The sequence below is a fragment of the Aquarana catesbeiana genome, linkage group LG02, assembly GCF_042186555.1.
Source record: "Aquarana catesbeiana isolate 2022-GZ linkage group LG02, ASM4218655v1, whole genome shotgun sequence".
Classification (NCBI taxonomy): domain Eukaryota; kingdom Metazoa; phylum Chordata; class Amphibia; order Anura; family Ranidae; genus Aquarana; species Aquarana catesbeiana.
In genome coordinates this window covers 725,954,384-725,980,624 of record NC_133325.1, presented here as the reverse complement: position 1 = coordinate 725,980,624, position 26,241 = coordinate 725,954,384, and the positions used below count along the sequence as shown (strand labels likewise).

At 43.3% G+C, this 26,241-nt stretch overlaps 1 protein-coding gene across 3 annotated transcripts in view; it reads right to left on the bottom strand.

Moving 5' to 3' along the window:
• The window catches only part of ROBO1 (roundabout guidance receptor 1), a 1,646,584-nt gene that overhangs the window by 549,068 nt on the left and 1,071,275 nt on the right, over nucleotides 1–26,241 (bottom strand). The window lies entirely within an intron of this gene.

Below are 26,241 nucleotides of genomic sequence, written 5' to 3'. Positions count from 1 at the left end.
GATTTCCTTTTTTTCCCACAAACAGAGCTTTCTTTTTGTAGGATTTGATCACCTCTGCAGTTTTTATTTTTTGCACTATAAACAAAAAAAGACTGACAATTTTGAAACAAATACAATATTTTTTACTTTCTGCTATAATACATATTCAAAAACAATATATAAAAAACAAATGTATTCATCAGTTTAGGCCAATATGTATTCTTCTACATATTTTTTGGAAAAAAAAATCACAATAAGCGTATATTGTTTGGTTTGCGCAAAAGTTATAGTATCTACAAACTATTGGAATAGATTTATGGACTTGTATTTATTTTTTATTGTTTTTACTGGTAATGGCGGCGATCTGCAATTTTTAGCGGGATTGCAACATTGCGGCAGAAACATCTGACCCCAAATGACACTTTTTGGGTACCAGGGACAATATTACAGTGATCAGTGCTAAAAAAATGCACTGATCAATGTATAAATGACACTGGCAGGGAAGGGGTTAACACTAGGGGGCGATCAAGGGGTTAACTGTGTTCCCTGGGTGTACTCTAACTGTGTGGAGGATGGGCTTGCTGGGACAACACAGAGATCGCTGTTCCTGACTAGGGACCTTGTTTACATAGGCAGATCCCCGTTCTGCCTCTCTGTACCACCATCGCGGGTGGCCGGCGGACATCGAGTTACTATGGAGCGCTCCCATGGCGCACACGCCCACTGTATCTCATGCACAGACCGATGTACAGGTACGTTGGTTTGCACAGCTGAGCCATCTTGCTGCAGAATATATGCGGAAGGCGGGCGGCAAGTGGTTAAAGGCACTATATAAAATAAAGTTTACTATTGTTAATATTACTGGAATTGATTCACACGGTCGGTCAGGGGGCAGTAAAAGCAGGAGGTTGAGCTGTGGTTTTACCACACAACCCAATCCCCCCACCTATACTAGGACAGCCACAGTGATTGCTCGGGTGCAGGCACTGGCATTGCAACTAAGGAAAACCAGCAGTGAAGCCTTCAGGCTTCACAGCCGATTTCCTACTGTGCATGCATGAGTCACGCTTTCTGAATGGCCCCGTCATCTTCTGGGACACACACAGGTCCCAGAAGGCAGTGGGGGGGCAGGAGGAGGGGCCAATGCAAACCCAGAGTTGACGTGCCTCGCTGTGGCAAGATAGGACAGAAGCCCTGCTGGAAAAAAAGGTACAACACACCCAAAAAACAAACAAAAAAAAGATATCCAGATATGAGGAGGGTGTAGGTGCTCGATTGGATTACACATAGTTTGATTCTAGCTTGGAACTCTGCTTTAAAATGATTCTAAAGGTTGTATTTTTTTTAAATAACAAACTTGTTATATTTACCTGCTCTGTACAATGGCTTTGCACAGAGCAGCCCCGATCCTCTTCTTCTTGGGTCCCCCGTTGGCAGTTCTGGCCTCTTGCTATGAGGGCATTAGAACAAGCTCCCAGGCCACATTGTCCATTCACACACAGAGCGTATAAAAGGGGGCTGTGGGTGGGGCTACACCCGGCAGGTTTTTTTTACCTTAATGCATAAAATGCATTAAGGTAAAAAAAACCTTCTGCCTTTAGAACCACTTTAAGATTTCATTCACACCTGCATTTGTGGCCAACAGCAATCAGATGTGAGAAAATCAGCGGGGGGGTGTCCCGGTGATTAGCTGCAGGAGGCAGCCCCATTGAAAGCAAGGGGAGCTTGACAGCTCCCGCAGATAATTGTAGCCACTCCCATGTAATCGCATTTGCAGGATTGCAGGATTACCTGCAAATAATCGGCCCTGGACACAGACTGTTTGTCTCAAAGGCAATTGCTGCATAGTGATTATGGCTTCAATTAGCTGCAGGAGTTGCCTTCAGTGGGGTTGCCTTCCACAGCTAATCGCTGGGGCCTCTCTCTGATTTTCTCGCATCTGCTCACTGTTGGCCAGAAACATAGGTTTGAATGTACCCTAAAGCAGGCGGTGAGGAAGCGATATGTCACCTCACCACCTGTTGAATGCTCTCTGAAAACGTTCCACCATGGGTCGCTTTTCAAAAGGGTGGCAGTAATAGCCGCATGTGTGCATAAGCCCTAAGGCTACATGTGCATGGCAGGCAGGGGCAGAGGCAACGCTCTGTGCTATGGCAGAATACTGGGCAATTAGTTGCATCTAGTTTGAGTGTGATCAGCACATCAACAGTTTCAAAGTGCAAAGCTCTTTATTCTTGTATGATCACATAGAAAAGGAAGGGTCCCTGAACAGTCCCAACATGCTGCTTTTCTATGTGTTCAAACAAGAATAAAGAGCTATGTATTTTTTAAAACAAGCTTGTTGGTGTGCTGGTGACATCAGTGGCAGCCCGTAATGCAGGGCGCAGGGGCGCCGACCCCCTAACCATGCGTCCGGCCTCCTAATTTACATGTGAGGCGCTGGGTGCATGTATTCCAATGTTTTGTTTTTTACTTTTGAAGCGCATGAATAAAGCCAGAGGCTCTAATAGGCTTCAAAAAAGGGTGGGCGCAGGGCGCAGAGCACTGCACTCCGAGCCCACCGAGTTGTGTGACTTCCTCCTGGTTCCAGCAGGCTACCTCCATCCATGTGACTGTTCCAATGCAGCATCATCTCTAATGCCACTTACACACGGGCGGACTCTTCGACTGGACTGGTCCGACGGACTGAGTCCGGCGGACAATTCAACCATGTGTGGGCTTCATCGGACCTGCAGCGGACTTTTCCGGATGAAAATCTGACGGAATTTAGATTTGGAACATGCTTCAAATCTTTCTGACGGATTCGAGTCCGGTCAAAAAATCCGCTCGTCTGTATGCTAGTCCGACGGACAAAAAACGACTCTAGGGCAGCTATTGGCTACTGGCTATAAACTTCCTTATTTTAGTCCGGTCGTACATCATCACGTACAAATCCGTCAGACTTTGGTGTGATCGTGTGTAGGCAAGTCCGGTCGTTAGAAAGTCCGTCATAACTCTGTTGAAAGTCTGTCTCGGAAAGACCGTCGGACCTTTGTTGTCAAAAAGTCTGACTGTGTGTATGTGGTATAAGGTGCTTCTGGCTGCAGCTGCAAGCTCGCTTCCTATGTATAGTGCAGAGTTAATAGCCCTGCACAGCACGCGGTGACCCCAAGGAACTAGCGCTGGAGCCTGATGGATGGAGGGATAAGGTAATAATACAGCTAATCCCTGCACCCCTGGGCTAAATGAGCATTTAACCCTTGCAGCAAAGGGGGGGGGGGGCTCCACACTGCAGGTGGATTTTGACTAATCCCTAGAGTTCAGCTTTAGAGTGATGTTAAAGATACAAATTTTATTTTTTATAAAATAACACTCATGCATGCTCACTCCCGAGCCCCACTCACTGGCTGCAGCTCTCGTGCACATTGTTGGAACGGGCTCAGGTATGTGTTAGGGGAAGTCTTGGGGAAAACTGCACACAAAAGGTTTTTTTACCTTTATGCACAGAATGCATGAAGGTAAAAAAAACCTTCAGCCTTTAGAACTGCTTTAAACTACCAGCACGTCTTGAGAATGTGGGAGGAAACTCGATTACCCAGAGGAAACCCACACAAGTACAGACAGAGCATGCACACTCCATGCAGATGTTCAGATGATGTCCTTGTCAGGAACTGAATCAAGAACCCCAGTGCTGCAAAGTATTTGTGCTAATGACTGAGCTACTGTGCTACAATGGAGCAATATACAGTATATTTATGATTTACATCTCAACACAGTTTGTACATGTCCACCCACATATACTGTACATAAATAAATGAATACACACATAAATAAACTCAACTTTGACAGAACTCATCTACACCAGTTCTGTTGGGCTGCATTGTTCAGCACATAGATATGGCAATTGCCTTATGTCCTATTGCTCTGGTCTGGTGTGATAAAAAAGGACATGTTGCATTTTTGCAAAACTCACTGTGTTGCAAAGTTCTAATAATACATCACAAGGAACTGCCGTGTATATAGCTAAGTGGTCTGCAAAATAAAAAAAAAAAAGGAAAAATAAGCAGGCACTGTGCATTGTATAATACATTGCTGTGCCCACGCACAGCACACATCAGTGGGCGCACATTCGGCACACCTTAACACATGCCCGCTGGTTTAAATGGGCCCTGAATGTTAAAGAAGATGTCATTTATAGATAGATGACAGTTTCTTAAATTTAAACTATGAGCACAAGCAAAAATGACATACCTCTATATGATCATTATCATTGCAGGTGTTAACTCTATACAGTTACAAGAATATAATATTTTTTGCTATAGCAAGCAAATAAAGCACTATAGTATCATACAACTGACTTAAAATACTTGTTTTCTCCTTTTTGCATCCTTTGTTTTATCTCTCCTGCTGCCTCTTTGTGGTCACTTCCTGTTTCCATGCATGCAGCCCAGCAAAATATATTTTTGAGGTTGGGTTTCCTGATGGTGACAACAATGGAACATGTTTAAATAATGCGTGCAAGACCACTTTAGTGGCCACAGATGGCCACTTTAGTCTCCATCAAAAGTCTATGTGGCAAGTAGGGTTGCCACTTTTTTCCAGCCAAACCCGAACACTTTAGAGGCGCACAGCAAATATTTTTTTTAGTATACACTACTATAGGAAAACAGACCTGGGACACCTTTGGGCACTCCAAAGAGAATAGTAACGCAGCACATATAGTGCCCCCTCACCCTCCTGTCAGGCCCTGTTCCAAGCCACATTCCTGTCTGAATAATGTTGTACAGTCCAGGTTTTGAATCGTGTGTCCGGGTTTAAGTCCACCTGTTCAGATGAATCCCGAAAAGGTGGCAACCCTAGTGGCAAGATGGCAATACAGGAGCAAGATTGGGTGACACAATATTCTCACCCTATAAAAGGACATGCCTGAAACAGGACCTTCATGGCAGGGTTGCCAGGTATTATAAGCTGCAAATATAAAAATGATGAAAGAATAAAGAACATGACTTCCTATCATTTTATTAACATCTAAAAGCTAAACTCTGGGGGCAGAAAAAACTTTATGCTGATGAAGGGTCCCCCTCCCCACTGCCAGCGTTATCTGCTCATTTTGCCAAGGGAATGACAATGGCCAGTTCAGAGGGTGGTGTTAAATGGGGAGTACTCGGAATGGTCAGGGGTGGGTAGTGTGGTCGCCCAGGGTTCTGTGCTGGGACCAATCCTGTTGAATTTGTTCATAAACGAGCTGGAGGATGGGATAAACAGTTCAATCTCTGTATTTGCAGACGATACTAAGCTAAGCAGGGCAATAACTTCTCCTCAGGATGTGGAAACCTTGTAAAAAGAACTGAACAAATTAATGGGGTGGGCAACTACATGGCAAATGAGGTTTAATGTGGAAAAATGTAAAATAATGCCTTTGGGTGGCAACAATATGAATGCAATCTACTCACTAGGGGGAGAACCTCTGGGGAAATCTAGGTTGGAAAAGGGCCTGGGGGTCCTAGTAGATGATAGGCTCAGCAATGGCATGCAATGCCAAGCTGCTGCTAACAAAGCAAACAGAATATTGGCGTGCATTAAAAAGGGGATTAACTCCAGAGATAAAGAGATAATTCTCCCACTCTACAAGACTCTGGTCTGGCCGCACCTGGAGTATGCGGTCTCGTTCTGGGCACCAGTCCTCAGGATGGATGTACTGGAAATGGAGCGAGTATAAAGAAGGGCAACAAAGCTAATAAAGGGTCTGGTGGATCTTAGTTATGAGGAAAGGTTGCGAGCACTGAACTTATTCTCTCTGGAGAAGAGACGCTTGAAAGGGGATATGATTTCAATTTACAAATACTGTGATGGTGACCCCACAATAGAGATAAAACTTTTCAGAGGAAGGGAGTTTAATAAGACACGTGGCCACTCATTAAAATTAGAAGAAATGAGATTTAACCTTAAATTACGTAGAGGGTTCTTTACTGTACGGCAAGGATGTGGAATTCCCTTCCACGGGTGGTGGTATCAGTAGGGAGCATTGATAGTTTCAAAAAACTATTAGATAAGCACCTGAACGACCACAACATACAGGGCTATACAATGTAATACTGACATATAATCATACACATAGGTTGGAGTTGATGGAACTATGAGGTGATATACTTACCTTGTTCCTCACCAGGGGCGGATCCAGGGGGGGGGCAACAGGGCAATTGCCCCCCCCGAAATAATAGCACACTGACACTGAATGTTATTGTATATCCTGCTGCCGCTCCGCTGTGCCGGCCCGAGTCACTCTCTCTCATGTGCCGATCAGCAGCGGCGCCGAGAGAGAGACTCGCGTGTGGTACGGGCGGCGGCGGTCACTGACACTAAAGGAAGGAGGTGGGCGGAGCCTTTTCCCTGCACTCGTTGCTAGACGCCAGGCGGCCCTGGCGTTAGCAACGAGTGACGTCAGTCAGGTCAGCGTCAGTCACACTCTCAGCCGACCGGCCGGTGTGAGTGTGTGACTGTGTGACACACACAGCCTGGAGCAGCGCCTCCTATACATTACATACAGCAGAGGCCAGAGAGCAGACAGCAGTAACTCAGTGATTGTGACACTGTGACTGTGACACAGGCGGAGGAGCCCGAGGGACACGGCTGTGTGTGTGTGTATCGTCCAGTCCGCGCTGTTCTGAGGTCTATATTAATTGGGGTTCTGCACTGAGGGGGGATTCTATATTAATGGGGGTTCTGCACTGAGGGGGATTCTATACCAATGGGGGGCTCTGCACTGAGGGGGGATTCTATACCAATGGGGGGCTCTGCACTGAGGGGGGATTCTATACTAATGGGGGGCTCTGCACTGAGGGGGGATTCTATACTAATGGGGGGCTCTGCACTGAGGGGGATTCTATACCAATGGGGGGCTCTGCACTGAGGGGGATGCTATATTAATGGGGGGCTCTGCACTGAGGGGGATTCTATACTAATGGGGCTCTGCACTGAGGGGGATTCTATATTAATGGGGGGCTCTGCACTGAGGGGGATTCTATACTAATGGGGGCTCTGCACTGAGGGGGGATTCTATACTAATGGGGGGCTCTGCACTGAGGGGGGATTCTATATTAATGGGGGTTCTGCACTGAGGGGGGTTCTATACTAATGGGGATTACAACATCTCTCTGCTGCCTGTCTCTGGGACACAAGAGACCACCTTAGCAGGTGGCAAGTGACAATCTTCATCTGGTGACAGGCGACGTGGCAAGAGACAATCCGCAACATGTGGCAGGCGACGTGGCAAGTGACAATCTGCATCTAGTGACAAGTAACGTGGCAAGTGACACACTCGGGGCTCCCACTGATTCTGCATTATGGTGAGTTAAACTATTTAATTTTTTATAACAATGTAATAATAGTAATAATGCGCTTCAATCATCCTGACACCATAACAACCATGGTGCCGTGATGATTCAAGCGCCAACACCAGCCATTTCCCCAATAGATGTACCCCCAAAAAATATATTTTCTGGCAGTGCCCCTCCCGAGACTAGACTCTGGATCCGCCCCTGTTCCTCACCCCCACAGGCTTCCACCCTCCCTCCCTCCCTCCCTCCCTCCCTCCACCCTGCTTAGGGGACAATCAGTCCCCTAAGCAGATTCTGTTTGTTGTCCAAATGGTTTTTGCAGCTTTTTGATGTTATCTCGTACAATGCAGGACCAGCAGTCCTGCACTGAATATGATGCCACCAAGGGTCTACCAACAGCCCAGGACTTTGGAAAATAGAGGAGGGACAAGGATCCTGGGTGATGGCATTGACTAGGGCCTCACGGAAGCATCCTGGGAATGCTACTTCCCCAGTGTCTTCTCCCCTCAGATGATGTCATAAGTTCCAGGAGGCTGAACCAAAGTTTTAGAAAGTAAATAGGTTTTTTATGCCATTTTTTGCTTCTGCTTGGTAAATAAAGCCTTTCTCTTTTTATTCTGCTTTGTCCTTTAAGCAATGACCTTTTTGGGCATTTTTCTAGACCAGTTTTTGCAGAAAGTAAAGGAAGATGGATTTTTTTGCCCTTAGAGCCTGTTCACACCTAACTGCATACTACATGTGATCTGCAATTCCTGTGCTATCCAGCGCAGTGTGATTTTCAACCCATTGATTTAAATGGGCTTGAGGTGCATGGGATTAAGGCTTGACTGCTGGGATCTTAAAGAAGGGGACATACACCCGAAAGCTTGTCCTAAAAAATTGTATATTAGTGCAAATAAAAAAGTATCACAGACAGTACTCAATTGTCTCTCTTATTTGAATGGGCTGAAATTGCACTGGATTGCACCAAAAAGTAGCGCATGCACCTCTTTTAAAAACGCACTGCAACCGGATCGTATGGTACTACTGTACCATGTGTTCTGGTGCAGGCAAACACACTGCATTTGGAGCGTCATTAGGATTACATTGACACCCGTAGCAGATCGCACAGCCAGTGCATTAGAAAGCGGTGCGGGAAATGCGCACGGAACGTGAGTTTCCCGCACCATATTTTGGGGTGAAGGAACCCTAAGTCTGTGTTCACACATGTCTGACTATGTTTTGCAGCCCGGAGTGCGGTGTGTTTCTGTTCACCGGTTCAGGTGAGATTCACCTGAATTTGCACCTGAACCGGACCCAAAAATGCACAGGACACTTTTTTAAACTGCGGCCACCCCGGTCATGTGTGAGCCGGCTCCATTGAAAGCCATTCACATTCACATGTTATGCAAATTGGATGCTGTTAAAAATGCATCCAATTCACATACTGTATATGTGAACCCAGCCTTAGTAAAAATGGGCACTGTAAGAAAAATGGAGAAGAAAAGGAAAATAAGGAATACAAAGAATAATAAAAACCTGCAATAATCCACGATTATCTCTTTGGAGATTGCCATTATTAAACATTTTTGAGGTGCCTTTGTTATAATTATTAGCAAATGTTAGGTTTCCTCTTTAAAAGCCAAGTTGCCTAATTTAGTCTATTTTGCTGCAATTTTCCCATGTTCTAAACTCCCCTTTCTTATGGGAAATCCAGGTCTCATTCACATTCACCTTATTGTTAAAACAGTCAATGTTGGGTTGTTAGGCACCAATCCTTTCTACACATTCACCTTCATTGATTTTATCAGTAATTCCCTAGGGACACCCATCAGGCTTGATCCACTCAATCATCTAAAACTATCTAGACACCCCACAAATGAGATCTGTGCCTTATATTTCTAATTTCTACACAATAGGCATTCACCCCGTGGCCCTGGCTCAACCACTAAACCCCAAACAATAGAAGAGCCAAATGTCAGGGTAAACTTTTTTTTAAAAAATAAGCCCCCTAAAATCACAGCATTGCAAATCAGAATTGGGGGCATATTCCCAGAGACGGAATAAGATTAGGGATACCTGGGATCATTGCTCAGTCACATGACTAGGGTCAGCGATTGATTGCCTTCTCCGAGTCACATAAATTTTAATGAGAACTGCTACACTAGAGATTTGCAGTCATGAAGCTGAGTGTTTGATCTCCCGCCGCAGCACAGCACCACAATTTAAGGCAAGGGCTTTGCAGGTCAAATTTTGTCAGAAACAAATAGATATTTATTGTCATTGCAGGAGATTTTGGGGCAGTTATTGAGAAATAAGTGTTATGTGATAGCCCTATCTGTATTCAATATCTGAGGACAGTCCTAGGTTTTGTCCATGGAGATTTGATGTCTTTTTCTTTTTTAAACTGTACAGTTCTCTACAATATCCTTCCTTTTTTCCACGCTGAGATTTGTCAGCATCAAATTGTTCATGTAAATATTGTGACAGTGCTGCAACATCAGCATGGAAAAGCTTGCAGGCGATACATTGACCCCTTCCTGAAGTGGTTGCATTGTCTCAGTTAGCTATGTAGAACTACACACCAAAAAATGAATCAAATGGGACTTTTAAGATAGAACAATACAGTATTCCAATCCAGAAAATATTGCTAAAAATACTATATATTTTTCTTTTTCTGAAATAACGAGAGGATTAAAAAGGTTTATAAAATGATTCTACATATAGAACGGAGTGAAAGAATTCTAAAGCCTTCAAAAAAGGCCCATTAGTGTATGTTCATAGTCTAGTCTTGCCTAAGGCAGCACAAAACTAAAATACACCACTGGATACAGCCACCCTAACGACCAACCCACAATGGAATCTGTCACTTCTTTCCTTCCTGCATGGCTATCTTTACCATAGAGCGCTAGGAGCAGGGGTTTTTTTCAGCGGGAACGTGGGGGAACGCAGTTCCGGCACCTCCAGCACTGAATGTATGTAATAGCATGGGGTGTGGGTGTGTTGGAAGGTCTATTGATGTTGGCTGCTGGGGGATCTATTGTCACTGGTGGGGATCTGATTTTGTGTGAAGGTCTATTGTTGCTGATGGAGAATCTATTGTTGCTGGGGGGTCTTATGTTGCTGGAAGGGATCTACTGTTGAGGGAAAGGTCTATTTTTACTGGCTTCTTGAGGATCCATTGATGCTGGTTGCTGGGAGATCTGTTGCTGCTGCTGGGGGTGGGGGGCGTCTAATGTTGCTTGGGTGGATATTTTGTTACTGGGTGTGATATTTTGTTGGGGTGGTTCACTGTTGCTGCAGGGAATCTATTGTTGTTGGGGTGGAGTCCATTGTTGCTGGGGGAGTCTATTGTTGTGTGGGGATCTATTGCTGGGATTATATTGTTTCTGGCTGCAGGTGATCGATTTTACTGCTTTTCTTTTTATTATTAACATGTTCCATACAAATGATTTAGCACCACAAAATGATACTTGGTTCCGTATTCTCTAAAAGGGGCAGTACTGGTAGGTGGGTAGGGGGTGGAATCAACGGACCGTGGTTAGAGGGGGTAGGGGGCAGAGACAAGGGGTGACTCAGATGGGGGGAGTTCCTGCACCTATTCTCCGAGAAAAAAAGCCCTGACTAGGAGGAAGTGACATCACTTCCTCCTAGTGCTCTATGATAAAGATAACCACGCAGGAGGGAAAGGAGTGATAGATTCCATAATCAATGAGGGCTTTGAAATCATCTTTTTTTGGGAAAGGGGAGAGCGTGTCCCTGAATGGCAGTTTGAAAAAGTGTGGAAAAGTACTAACATTTCATCTATATGGTCATAAATAGATGGCGATATTGGGCAGAGAGCATTTTTGTGGATGCCCGCTCACTTATTCAGGAGGTCTATGGGGTAGGTGTCTGTTATTTTATTTATTATTTATTTCAGGTACTTATATAGCGCCGTCAATTTACACAGCATTTTACATATATATTATATGTTCACGTCGGCCCCCTACCCTCAAGGAGCTTACAATCTAAGGTCCCTAACTCACATTCAAATACTAGGGCCAATTTAGACAGAAGCCAATTAAGCTACCAGCATGTTTTTGGAGTGTGGGAGGAAACCGGAGTATCTGGGGGAAACCCAGACAGGCACAGGGAGAACATGCAAACTCCAGGCAGGTAGTGTCATGGTTGGAATTTGAAACAGTGACCCTTTTCACTACTAGACAAGAGTGCTACCCACTACACCACTGTGCCAGCCAGTTATGTATGATATCTCACAATGGCATCAATAAAAAAACTCAACCTGAGTCCACGCATCAGTCATACCACTGAGTGTCTAAAGCAGGCCATAGATGGTGCGATTTTCTTTCCTGCAACCACGAATTGCAGGAAAGAAAATCGATCGATTCCCCCATCAACACAGTCAGTGTTGATGGGGGAATCCCTCCCATGGGGCTATTGTGTTCACCTGGTGGGGGGGAGCCATCCCAGCCAGGAGAGCACACAGTGATTATTGCTAGTGGCTATATCCGCTGGCAATCACATGAAAAATCCGACAGGCTGTTTTTTTCTGAAGTTGATCGATCAAGCAACTTGGGTACAATCAGCCTGCCTATACATGGTTCGAATCTTGGATGGTCCCTACTGAACTGAACGAGATTCAAACTGTACATGGACGGCTTGAATAGGGTAAATATCTGAACTGTGTTCTGTCTAAATCCATCCCATCCTCATAACTATGTTTTAAAGGCCGTGTTTCAAATTAGCAAAAAATTCAAGGTAAGGGGCAAAGGAAGTCCATTCAAGAAGGTTGGTAGCCCTTGATGAGTCCTCCCTGCAGTCTCACAGTGTGCCCTCCAACAAAGGAATACGTAGGGTGCCAGCCATTAAAGTGATATTAAAGGGTATTTTACCTTTTGCCACAGAAAGGTCACTTACCCCCTCCTGGCTGGTATGCCACTCCTTCCGTACTACTCAAAGGAGTTTGACTGACAGCAGCAGGAGCCTATAGCTCCGCTGCCCTAAGTTTCTCCTGAGAGACCAGAAAATGAGGAGAGCAGAGTTGGAGCCAGTGGCAGTGCTGGAGTGGTCACAGGAGCCAAGTAGGGATGGGAATGGGTAGGACAGGTTGTGGGGCATTTTAACCTTAATGCAATGAATGCATTAAAGTGTTATTAAACCCACAGCAGTAAAATCAGTCTGTATATGCAGTAAAAGCATGCTTGTTAATTGTTATACTCACTAAGGGGTTAATCCTATGCATCAAGTAAAAAGGCTGGTTGATACTGCCTTTTCTGAACCTCCCCTTCTTCCACTGTCCCCAAACCATCTCCTGATAGAACAGAGGCTAGGGGACAAGCTGCACATGCTCAGTTTGGTGTGTATTGCTAGAGAGTATTTCTTTTCTTGGGAGGGTGCATATGATCAGCACAGGGCCAATCAGCACTGTCCAGACAGAGAGTCAGGGGTCCTGCAACCTCATAGGACAATCAGAGTAGAATGAAAACTCAAGCTTTAACCAGACACTGATAGAAGTCACAAGACTGCTTTATACTGCTGATGAGAAAAGGTATTTAGCAGTTTATATTTAGTAAAACTATTGCATTTCCATATTCTGTGTACTGTGGGAGACCAGATATAGTGAATGCAATGTCCTGGGTTTAGTTTAAACTTTAAGGTAAAACAATCTTTAGTGCTTATTTACACTAGATGCAGTCAGGTGTATTCTTAAATGCAGCATGAATGCAATACTAAGGTCTGTATTCTAATGTGTCTAATCTACACTATTGCATTGCTTTTATGTGCTGTTAAAAAAGGTACAACATGATGCATTTTTCTGCACTTCAAACACATTTAAGTGCGCAAAACACACCACAAACATGCGTGAACACGTGCAAACAAGTGTAAACGCATAAATTGAAATACATTGAAATAAATGAAAGAATTATTCCAAAAGCACACTGCAAATGCATTTAAATGTACTGAAAATGCACGCAATCACTTTAAGTACCAATAAATCCAAATCCATTTTCCTACACTGCTAAAAGCACTGTAACCACATATGGCAAAAGTAATTTTAAAGCTGATTTTGACAGTTTAAATCAGCTAAAGACATTCTCAGTGCTTCAGAACAAAAGGTGTGCACAGTCTTATGCCACGTACACACGATCGCACATTCCGACAACAAAATCCATGTTTTTTTTCCTTCGGATGTTGGCTCAAACTTGTCTTGCATACACACGGTCACACAAATCTTGTTGGAAATTCCAAACGTCAAGAACGCGGTAACGTACAACACGTACGATGAGCTGAGAAAAATTATGTTCAGTAGCCAGTGCGGCTCTTCTGCTTGGTTCTGAGCATGCGTGGAATTTTGTGCTTTGGAATTGTGTACACACGATCGGAATTTCCGACAACGGATTTTGTTGTCGGAAAATTTGAGATCCAGATCTCAAATTCTGTTTGTCGGAAATTCCGCCGAAAAATGTCCGATGGCGCCTACACACAGTCAGAATTTCCGACAACAAGCTTCCATCGAACATTTCCCGTCGGAAAATCCGACCGTGTGTATGCGGCATTACAGTTTGCTTTCTTCATAAAGCAGCCACAGCCTGAGCAGAAAAGTATATCTGCTGTGAGCATGCTGCCGAGGAGGACTCGTTTTCTGTGCAGAAGCAGTGGTCTCTCTGCAGAATAAAAACAACCCCTGCTCAGTTAGGCTTGGTTCACACTTACAGGTGCAAGAGAGCGCAGGCATGATTCTGCACGCTTTTTGCACATTCCCACGCAGTTTATGTAGGGCAGCCCATTTTTTTCAACCCTACATGGGAAAAACGTGGAACTGAAGTCCCTGACTCTTTTCCAAAAATGCGCCACACCGAACCACATGTGGCACCTGTGAAAACCTGCACATTTTTAGAGGCATGGGGTGCCATTAACAATTAATGGAAATACTGTGTGCCTGCTAAATAGCATTTCTCTGGGCACAATCTTGCTCGTGTTTCTGACACGCAAAGGTCTGAACCTAGCTTTAGATCCACAGCTCTCCAATCAGCGGTGGCCATGAGCTTCCTAGACTGCAAAGCTTAGACGCGGTGGCAGTCCCATCGACTTAAATGGAGCATGATTGGCAAGTGGCACAGTGGCAATGTATACATTCATGTCTGTTGGTCATGTTAACTTGCGAGTAGGCAGCTGGGGGCAGTAAAATGTGGATTCATCACCTGTTTTTACCACCTATCTGCCTCACATTGCTATACATATTTGCATATTATTAACAATTTAATGCTGAAAGTAAAAAAAGTGCATTCATTGTTGCTGATATGTATACAGTTACCTTACAGGTATGTTTGCATATTTGGGCCTTTCTGACATTTAAAGCCCAACTGAACTCTTGCTATTAGTTAGTGTACTGATCCTAGCCCAAATCCACTGATACCATCAGGAAGCTGTCATCTGTCCTTGTCCTTATTTATTTATGGCTGAATTCTTCCATGCCCTGCAGCCGTATATATGAAAGGGGCATGCATGCATGCAGCTGCAGAGCAGGGGAATGCTTTGGCCGCTTATGATTGGCCAAGGACAGTGACAGCTTCCTAGTGAGATCACTCAGGTGGGTTAGGACAACCTGAAACCACCTGAGCTTATTCCTATTTTAAACCAAGGACCCTAGTGCTGCAAGGTAGTAGTGCTACCCACTAAGCCAGTATAAATCTGATCTTCTTTTACTCTCCATTTACAGGTAAGTTCTCCTACACATGGCTGCAGCAACTCTACCATGGTCCGACACACACATCCCACCACTAAAATCGCACTGTTGATTGCCATGCTTTGTCTTCATGCCCGTCTCTCCAGATTGGCTGCAGCAAGGAGTATTTTAATTTTTGCTACAGCCCTTACCAGTAAAATAAAGAGTAAAAGAAGGATGGATTTACTAGTGTATATGCAACCTAGCTGTATTACAGTAATAAATCATGAGGGGTTAATTGGGTTTTAAATGATCATTCCACCCAAAAGTAATATTTTTTTTTATAGGTGGAGCCTGGTTGGCTGACCCTGGCCTTCTATATGTCTATGATACTCCAACAGGGAGATCTCCTCATTTCTGTTCTTTCCACCTTGGAGTTTTGGTTAATGAGAAGGTTAGGATTACAGGTAGGGTTGGTTTGGAGGGAGGCTTAGGGAAGGTATTTTTCTTCCAAAGCTGAAACCTAATGTACTGCCAGGTAAATTAACCCAGATCCATTTTCCTGGATTCAGAGATTGCATAATCCTCTGCAGACCAAACACATCTGCAGCCAAAGGTGAATTGAGAACTTGTGGTTGGCCAACAAAAAGATGAGATTTGCTGAATTTGCCAAATGCACAGATGGATCTGCTCATCTTCTATCTATCTTTAGCATTTTAAGTTTTGAGCTGAAGTCCCATTCATCGTCTACTCCTTGCCTTGGGGTCTCTGACCTCGGACCATCCAAATACTGCACATTCAATTTAAAATGTTACGGTGATTAAGCACAGCTTGCTCCCAAATTTGTTTATTGATTGATTTATGGTGACAAATTGTTTGCCGATAAAACAAAGAAGGAAAAATTTGATAAATCACCAGAGCAGGCGGAGATTGAGGCTGGGCCTGGAGATGCACCTGAAGAAAGGTCTCTTTATTGTTTTCTAAATCTGGAAAGAAGAAGTGTTTATCATTGCATTCTGTACAATAGAACATCAGTATGCAATAAAAAAATGCCTAAAGTTCTTCATTCTGATATCAAAGTATACTATTATTTTCTAAAATATTACTCATATTTCATTCAACTGCATCAGGATAATGTTCATTATTGCTACTCTAAGACACGTGGTACACTCCAGTCAAAACAGAAAGAAAGTATGTCTCAAGCCAAAACTTTTTTTTTTTTTAAAGGGGTGGGCAATTTAAAAATGTTGTCAGTCTTTTCCCATCTGTGTCTTCTTAAGGGGATTTCCCTTAATTTCCTGCCCTGTAAACTTAACAGAAAGTGAAAAGACATCCTTCCAATGTGAGGGAACAGGCCTCTTAGACAATTGTCATGGGACCAAGTGTCCCCATTGCAAGATGTTCCCTCTATTCTTGTTCTGGGACAACTCGAAATTTTGGATTTTTCCTCACTTTCATTCCTGGTGACATTGGTGATCAGCACAATTATAGAGAGTGAATCTCCTTAACGGAGACACAGACAGCGATAAAACTCTGACAGTGACTCCAGCCCCTCACTGCTTTAAATAAAAAAGTTTTGCCTTTAGTTATACTTTAAGTAGTGCAGTTATAAAATATTTGCATAGCTGTCCATCCATGGAAACTGGATGTAAATTTATACTGTGAATGGAGCACAATCAGATATTCTCAGGCTATATTCTTTAAGCAAATGTGTGCTAACTAAACCCGTATTTTTAATGCAAACTCTTAGATATGATAATTTGGTTGGTAGCAGATTGGCTGGTGAGTTTAGCTGGGAATTTTCTTTGCTTTTGTTTTGCATGTGTTGCTCTTCCATGTGCTCATTGCTGTGTAGGCCAGTTATAGGTGAGGGCAGTGGCCAGTTGTTTGTTACTGATGTAATATTGGTGAAGGGACACCCTGGACACCTTTGCTGTCATTGTGCTATGTGCTGAGTGTCCAGTGTGCCCCTGTGCCTTTAAGGAGGGGTGGGCTACCATCAGGCTCACCTGCCCTTTATCTATCCATTAGAATGCATGTGCTTCCACTGTGGAGGCGCTCATAAATTTACAAGAGTTAAGACTGCAGAAATATTGGAGTGCCTAAGAGCGGCTCTGCAGCTTACGCATATATTTGCAAATGTGTGCTAACAAAACCCCTGTCTTTAACACAAACTGTTAGGCAGGGCATTCGATTTGTAGTGGATTGGCTGGTGAGTTGAGCTGGGAATTTTATTTGGTTTTATTTTGCATGTGATGTCCGTCCATGTGCTCCTTGCTGTGAAGGCCAGTGATAGGTGGGGGCAGTGGCCAGTTTGTTATATTCTTTACAGAATGTTATTCATTGAAAAGAAAAGAACAGTGTGATTGGACACAATAATGCACATGGCCACTAGATGGAGCTGAAGAACATACCCCTTTCCTATGATACTAAGCACCAGTGGCAGTGTTTTCTCCATTCAGGAGAATTTACTATGACCGGAGTAGCCAGAATATGGAGCTGCTGTGCATGACAACAAATCAGCTTCTAACTTTTTTTTCAAAACTTGACTGAACAAGCTGAAGTTAGAAGCGGATGGGTTACTATGCACAGCTACTCCAGATTCTTCTGTTTTAGTAAATGTGCCTCCATTGTTTTTTCAATCTTCTATCATCCAATTTTGATGAGCCTGTGCGAATTGTAGCCCTGGTTTCCTGTTCTTAGCTGACAGGAGTGGCACCCGGTGTGGTCTTTTGCTGCTGCAGCCCATTTGCTTCAAGGTTTGATGTGTTCTATGTTCAGAGATGGTATTCTACATACCTTTGTTGTAATGAGTGGTTATTTGAGTTACTGTTGTCTTTCTATCGTCTCAAACCAGTCTGCCCAATCTCCTCTCACATCAACAAAGCATCTTTATTCACACAACTGGCGCTCACTGGATATTTTCTCTTTTTCGGACCATTCTCTGTAAACCCTAGAGATGGTTGTGCATGAAAATCCTAATAGATCAGCAGTTTTTGAAATACTCAGACCAGCCCATCTGGCACCAACAACAATGCCACGTTCAAAGGCACCTAAATCTCCCTTCTTCCCCATTCTGATGCTCAGTTTGAACGTCAGCAAGAAGTCATCTTTACCATGTCTAGATGCCTAAATGCATTGAGTTGCTACCATGTGATTAGCAATTCGAGTTACCAAGTAATTGAACAGGTGTACCTAATAAAGTGGCCGGTGAGTGTATATGCTGCTTCATCACAGCACACTCAGTCCCGCACCACCGTTTCTTCTTTTGCTGATGTCACCAGAGGGTGGCCCCATGATGACATTCATATGTTGTACCATATCATTAGGGGGCTGTTGTGAAAAACATGAACAGACAGCCAGCCCCAATGATGCTGTGGCACACGTGTGGTAGAGTACTCTTCAGCCTCCTGATACCTTTGGCGTGGGTATTCCAGGAGGGTGCAGGTACTGTACACATCAAGTACCCTGGAGGGGTCCGCAAAAAAAAGGGCATTTCCCCCAATAAAAAGATTTAAAAAACTATCCAGTTCTTTCAGAAGGGCAGGGGGGGCGGGAGGTGGTTAAGGGGGAACTCAAATCATTCAATCTACATTAACCACTTGACCTCCAGAAGATTTAACAAAAAAAGGCCGACAATTTTGAAAAAAAAAAAAAAAACAATAGTTTTTACTTTTTGCTACAATAAATATCCCCCCCAAAATGTAAAAAAAACAAATTTCTTCATCAGTTTAGGCCAATATGTATTCTTCTACATATTTTTGGTAAAATAAAAACGCAGTAAGCGTCTACAAAACAGGGGATAGATTTGTGGCATTTTTTTAATATATTTTTTTTTAATTAGTAATGGTAGTGATTAGCGATTTTTAGTGGGACTGCGGCATTGCGGCGGACAGATCGGACACTTTTGACACTTTTTCGGGACCAGTGACATTTATACAGCGATAAGTGCTATAAAAATGCACTAATTACTGTATAAATGACACTGGCAGGGAAGGGGTTGACACTAAGGGGTTACGTGTTCCCTAGGGAGGTGTTTCTAACTGTAGGGGGAGGGGACTGAGTGGAGGAGGAGAGAGATCACTGTTCCTGATCACTAGGAACAGCAGATCTCTCTCTACTTCCCTGTCAGAATGGGGATCTGTTTGTTTACATTAACAGATCCATGTTCTGACTCTCTGTGGAGCGGTCATGGGTGGCCGCCGGCCACGCGCATCGGCTCCCCTCACCGTGCAGTGGGTGCGTGTGTGCCTGCTATAGCTCTTAAAGGAGCCGATGTACACCTACGGCGATTTGCGGGAACAAACCGACCTGCAGCAGTATAATGACGGCGGCTGGTCGGCTAATGTTGTATTGAGTTGATTGGAAACAAATACAGCCACCACATCTATGGACCAGTAAGATGCAATTTATTACATTTTTGTTCTTGGATTTAGATACGCTTTGATGTGTCATACAGTATGTACAGCGGGGTTCTATGCGCAATGGGCTTCTACGGGAGTTTTGTGTTTTGCCTGTAGAAGCAACTCAATGTTATCCTATGTGTCCATCCACATTAGAACATTTAGAGGCATATTTTAAGCTCAGTGTTTAGAGGCAGAAAAAGCCCTTCTGGTTTGTATTTTTGAGAGGAGTCTTCTGGCAGAAAAAAATAATGCTAAACGCTCATAAACACGTGTACAAAAATGCTCTATATGAGCATTTTTTTTTCTTCTAAAAGAACTGATGGTTTTTTAAGCCCAGTCTACATGGACCCAGAAAGGTTTGTTCCCTTTCAGTGGAGGATAGAAAGAGATGGTGAAGGGTTACACACACTTTTTTCATGCCACCAGAAAATCTTTGCAGAACAAGGGATATCAGGACCTTCTTTAAGCAGGCCATACATTAACCAATTTTCTGTCCTTGAACCATGGGTTGAAGGAAAAGAAATTGCTTGATTCCCCTATCAACACATTCAGTGTTAATGGGAGAATCCCTCTCGTGGAGCTATTGAATTCTGATAGTGGGAGGATCAACTTCAATACAACCAGTCTTTCCATACATGGATCGAAAATTTGACCGGTTCCTCCTGAACCAGATGGATTTTGATCCATGTATGGCTAGCTCAAGCTTGCGAAAAGCATGTTGTGGTAAAGTGATATTAAAGCTTTTTTTTTTTTCTTAAAAAAAAAAAAAAGCAGTTATACTTACTTTCTCTGTGCAATGATATTGCACAAAGCATTTCCTTACCTCCTTTTTGATGCTGGAGTTGTATGATCCTCCTTCCTCTAGGTGCTTCCTTAGCAAGCGGTGTGATATGGGGGCACCCATGTGCGTAGCTCCTGAGCTGGGCTGTGTGCATCTATAGACACACACAGCGCGGGTAACCCATGCCCATGCTCCCTCTTCACATGAGTTTGACAACAGTAGCCTATGCCTCCCGCTGCTCTCAGTGTATGCTGAAAGACCAACTGGGACAGTGCTGGAGCGGTAAGTGTTTAGGAGGGTTTTGGGTGGAATAGGTAGTGGGGCATTTTTTTACCCTAATGAAGTGAATCCATTAAGGTAAAAAACTAGGGCTGTGGAAATTAAAGATTAATTCCTCAATTAATCGTTAATTTTTTTCATCGATCAAAATTTTTTGATCAGTAGGCTGCCTGCCCTAGGGCCGCTTTGGGCCAAGCTGTGGCTGCAGCGCAGCGCTCCGCTCCCTCCTTCTCTACTATATGTCATACACAGTCTGCGGGCATCTCCCGCTGTGTGTCTCGGAGCTGAGCGTGAAAACTTTGGCCGCGCTGTGAGAAAAGTCCCGCCCTCCTCCTAGATCAGCTTGTGTGATAGACGCAGTGGTCTGTCTATCACACAAGCTGATCTAGGAGGAGGGCGGGACTTTTCTCACAGCGCGGCCAAAGTTTTCACACTCAGCTCCGAGACACACAGCAGGAGACTATGTAATCCAGGCACAAGCACTGACTACAGTGAGGCTGCGATTATGGGCATGGTGAGACTGCATTATGGGCACGGTGAGACTGAATTATGGGCATGGTGAGACTGCATTATGGGCACGGTGAGACTGCATTATGGGCATTGTGAGGCTGCCATTATAGGCACGGTGAGGCTGCGATTATGGGCACAGTGAGGCTGCGATTATGGGCACGGTGAGACAGCATTATGGGCACGGTGAGACAGCATTATGGGCATGGTGAGGCTGCGATTATGGGCACGGTGAGGCTGCGAATGTGGGCACGGTGAGACAGCATTATGGGCATGGTGAGACTGTGATTATGGGCATGGTGAGGCTGCGATTATGGGCACGGTGAGGCTGCGATTATGGGCATGGTGAGACAGCATTATGGGCATGGTGAGGCTGCAATTATGGGCACAGTGAGGCTGCGATTATGGGCACGGTGAGACTGCATTATGGGAACGGTGAGGCTGCGATTATGGGCACGGTGAGGCTGTGATTATGGGCACGGTGAGGCTGCGATTATGGGCATGGTGAGGCTGAGTTTATGACGTGTGACGTCCTAGCCATGCCCCGCTATGTCCGGCTTCGGCTGTTGCCATAACAAGGGTGCTAAATCAGCTAAAAGTAGTTGGATCTGTATGTGCATTATAATTAATCGAAATTAGTCGATTAATCGATGAAAAAAAAATTGATTAATTGAACACGAAAATTTTAATCAGTAACAGCCCTATAAAAAACATTTAGATTTTAGAACCACTTTAGGATTGTACAATTATTGAATATGATATTCTTATCTGCTGAATGACATGTGAAAATTGTACTTTGTATGTGCTGCATTACCATTTTATTGTTTTTTTAAACAAATCCATCTACACTATATTGTCAAAAGTATTGGGACCTCTGCCTTTACATGCAGACAAACTTTTATGGCATCCCAGTCTTAGTTCGTAGGGTTCTATATTGAGTTGGTCCACCCTTTGCAACTATAACAGCTTCAACTCTTCTGGGAAGGCTGTCCACAAGGTTTAGGAGTGTTTATGGGAATGTTTGAATGTTTGACCATTCTGCCAGAAGCACATTTGTGAGTTCAGGCACTGATATTGGCTGAGACGGCCTGTCTTGCAGTCTCCAGTCTAATTCATCCCAATGGTGTTCTATCGGATTGAGGTCAGGACAGTCAAGTTCCTCCACCCCAAACTTGCTCATCCATGTCTTTATGGGTCTTGCTTTGTGCACTGGTCCAAATCATTTGGTGGAGGGGGGATTATGGGGTGGGGTTGTTTTTCAGGGGTTGGACTTGGCCCACTTTGTTCCAGTGAAGGGAACTCTTAAGGTGTCAGCAAACCAAGACATTTTGGACAATTTCATGCTCCCAATTTTGCGGGAACAGTTTGGGGAAGGTCCCTTCCTGTTCCAACATGACTGCGCACCAGTACACAAAGCAATGTCCATAAAGACATGGATGAGCGAGTTTGGGGTGGAGGAACTTGACTGGCCTGCACAGAGTATAGTTGAGACTGTGAGCCAGACCTTCTCGTCCAACATCAGGGTGGGCCAACTCAAAGGGTGGGCCAACTCAATATTGAACCCTATGGACTAATGCTGCCTACACACGATCGGACATTCCGACAACAAAATCCTGGATTTATTTCCGACGGATGTTGGCTCAAACTTGTCTTGCATACACACAGTCACACAAATGTTGTTGGAAATTCCGAACGTCAAGAACGCGGTGACGTACAACACGTACGACGAGCCGAGAAGAATTAATTTCAATAGCCAGTGCGGCTCTTCTGCTTGATTCCGAGCATTCGTGGAATTTTGTGCATTGGAATTGCGTACACACGATCGGAATTTCCGACAACGGATTTTGTTGTCAGAAAATTTTAGAACCAGCTCTCAAATTTTTGTTGACCGAAATTCCGACAACAAATGTCCGATGAAGCCTACAAACGGTCAGAATTTCCGTCAACGAGCTCACATCGAACATTTGTTGTTGGAAATTTTGACCGTGTGTACGTGCCATATGACTGGGATGCCATTAAAGTTCATGTGTAAAGGCAGGCGTCCCAATACTTTTGACAATATAGTGTATGTGGAATTATATTTTGTTACATTATAACCTTTCAGATATTTTCTTTATGCAGTCAAATTCCACTTCTAAAAAAAATTCTAAGTATCATCCATTAGTAGTGCAGATTAATAGTGATTTTATCATTCTGACTCTGTTTGCAAAAAGCCAATATCAAACAGAATTAACATACGCAGACAGTGTCATGCAGAGATCAAGAGAACATTCTACTTGGATCCACAGGCATGGGCATCCTGCTTGAATAATTTAATAATAAATAAATCAACAGTTTGGAAAAAAAATGTATTTATTTGAAGCTTGGAAAACAACTAGGATGTCTTATATACACTCAGTAACTCACAGTGATGAGATCAAAGTTAGAATAAAAATGTTATTTTACAGTATATGCCTCTGTGATTTATTGACACCTCCATCTAAATGAAACTAGAAAATACACATTTTGAGTTATTGTAAAATTTACTTGAAAGTGATTTTTGAAATGAATTTAATCTTTTTTTTTTTTTTCTTGTGCTTTGCTACATATTTTTTAATATTGAATTTTAATGTACATCAGTTTTCCTGTTCATTTATATACCAGGGAGTGTGATTGAAATCCATGTGAAATGATTGCTGAGCTAAGATTGGTTAGCCTTTATTGTTCGCAATCCAGTCTTTCCTGACCCATAGACTTGACCTGAGAAACAAGAGCTATTATGCACAATACGGACATTGTAAGGTACTGTGTAGCCCAGTCTCAGAGGTCCCAGAGGAACTTTTGAAAAAAATTTCAGGTTTCAGAGAATTACTTTGAAAAATGCCCCTTAAAACACTGGACAGTAGGAAGAATGCAACCTGTACAGCGATGGTCAGAATGCCACCTTACAAACATCGAGCATTGGTGTCATGCTATCAAGTGGAATTGGATCTGGAGTTATGCAGGCAAGGTAAGGTAAGAAGTCAAACAGCCATAGCTCTAGGAACCCTCAGCAACCTCTAAAGGAACCCTAGCATTCCACAAAACACTGGTTGAGAATGTCTGCTCCAGAGATTGTTGGGAGTTCTTTGAGCAATGAGCAACACCTGCTTCTTGGCTAAGTAACCACTGACACCACTGATCTTTCATTGGTGAAGGGGGACTCTTCCAATTGGCATTAGTGTCAATGCTGCTGCTAGCCTTGAAACTATGTAGACACCATCAAACTGGAAGTCAATTTCCACAGCTCAAGGAACCACTAGAAAACTTTGGAAGAACCCTAGGGTTCCATGGAACCCAAGTTGGGAATGGGTGATAGAAGGTGTCTGCAAGTACCCTTCTTTTTGCATGGAAGCACATTTCTTAAAGAAGCCATGAACACAATACTGTTTCCATTTCATGCTTATGGTTAGAATTACAGCTTTCCTTTTGAAGGATTATTTATAAGTGGTCTTTGGGCATTAGGGCATGTTCCACAATCTCATTACTCTGTGCTGCTGCAGATAGCAGTTGAAGAGAGATCGCATGGAACATAAAAGAAAAACAAGGTGCCTCTAAGTGCAGTAAGACTTATTTATTGTAAGAAATAAGGATAAAACACACTCACAAGAATGTGGTAAATCAATCTCATAATCCAAAAACATGATGCTGGTACAGGGCTCCCCTATTCTGACTCCTCTCCAGTCTTCCCACCATCCAGCAGTCAAAAAGAGGAGCAGAAACAAGATGGCCACAGCACTTCCAGAACTGCCGTGGAGCGCACACAACCAGAAGTGACGTCACAAAGGGGAGTTAACGTGTTTTGAAGCATGCACAACGCTCCTTTGTCCTCTTCCAGTTTGAGCTCTGCTGTACAGGGACTGCAAGAGGCTGATACAGGTCAAATCCAGATACTTACGCTGATTGTATATAAACAAATATATAATAATGATGTATTAATGAATATAGAGCTGATTTAATTTGTGTCTTTTGTATCTGCCTGGATTTCAGCTTCAATGTTGCAGGGCCTTTTTTATCATCACTTACATGCATTTAACAGTGGTTATTGGAAAATAATCAAAAGCCATGAGATCTACAAAGCTACATTCTTCTTCAGGTGGTTTATGGCCAGTTCTTCTATAAAATACTCTCTATAAAATACTATGACACTGGCATCAACTGAAGACGGACTATCATACACTCAATGGCAGCTAGTTTTGCTCTGATCCTTTCCATATCTTGCCTCTACATATCCTCCAAGACCTTCAGATCAGCAGTTGATAGTGGTGTTGTACAAAGATGAGGATTCCACTGTGACAGTAACATTACATTTTCATTTCACTATATGAAACATGAACATTTCTGTTTTCCTAGAAGGAGAGGTATATTTGGAAGGGTTAAATGACCTGCTATGTAGTTTTGTCTCACGCTTACTATAGAATTCTGCAGGCAAAGCCTTTGCTTCATAATACAATTGTATTTCACATCAAACCTCATTCACCTTCTACAAAGATGACACAAACTCTATGGAGTGCACTATATGTCATCATTGTTTATTCAGGAAATTGCACGTACAGCTTCTGCCGTCTACGACTCCCACCAGCACCCGCCTGTGACATGCAAACAATAGGCACATCTCCTGGGTTTCTAAAATATTAATTCTCTTACTCTTTTCTGTGGAAAACAAAAGGAAAATCCATTTTAACATGGATGTGAGCCTTTCGCCCTTTTCTTTGTACCCAAGTGGAAACTCAATACATTATTCTTCCAGCGGGGCTGTAGAAAAAAAAAGGAGCTTTACATTAAGTATGCATTGTATCAGATGGAAGGAACAGAGACATGAATAATACTTTACAGGGTCATAATACCTCCTATAATGCTAATTCAGCTATATTTTGGGGGCATGTGTCATGGATACCAATAATGGTACAGTACATTAGTCTTCTACGGTCTCAGTTTCACAGCAGTGCGTCAGCTAGTGTGTATATATATATATATATATATATATATATATATACTATGTTTCTATATCTTTTTTTTTTGTTTAGGTGATTTTATTGTTATTCTTGATAATAATTGTAGTCATTATAATTTTAGATGTTCTATTTACCTAATCTATTTCTCTTGCTTCTGGTAATCCCAGACTCACTCTCCCAGATCTTGCCATGCCTGGGGCCAGAAAGGTGCATTCAGTTGAGAGGGTTAGTACACACAAATGCTCATTGAAGAATCAGCTTTGCCCTTCACAGTGGAGCCAGGAGCGGGATCGCTGGTTATGTGATAATAACTTGTAAAGAGCTTGTTTTGACAGTTCTTATATAGATAGTA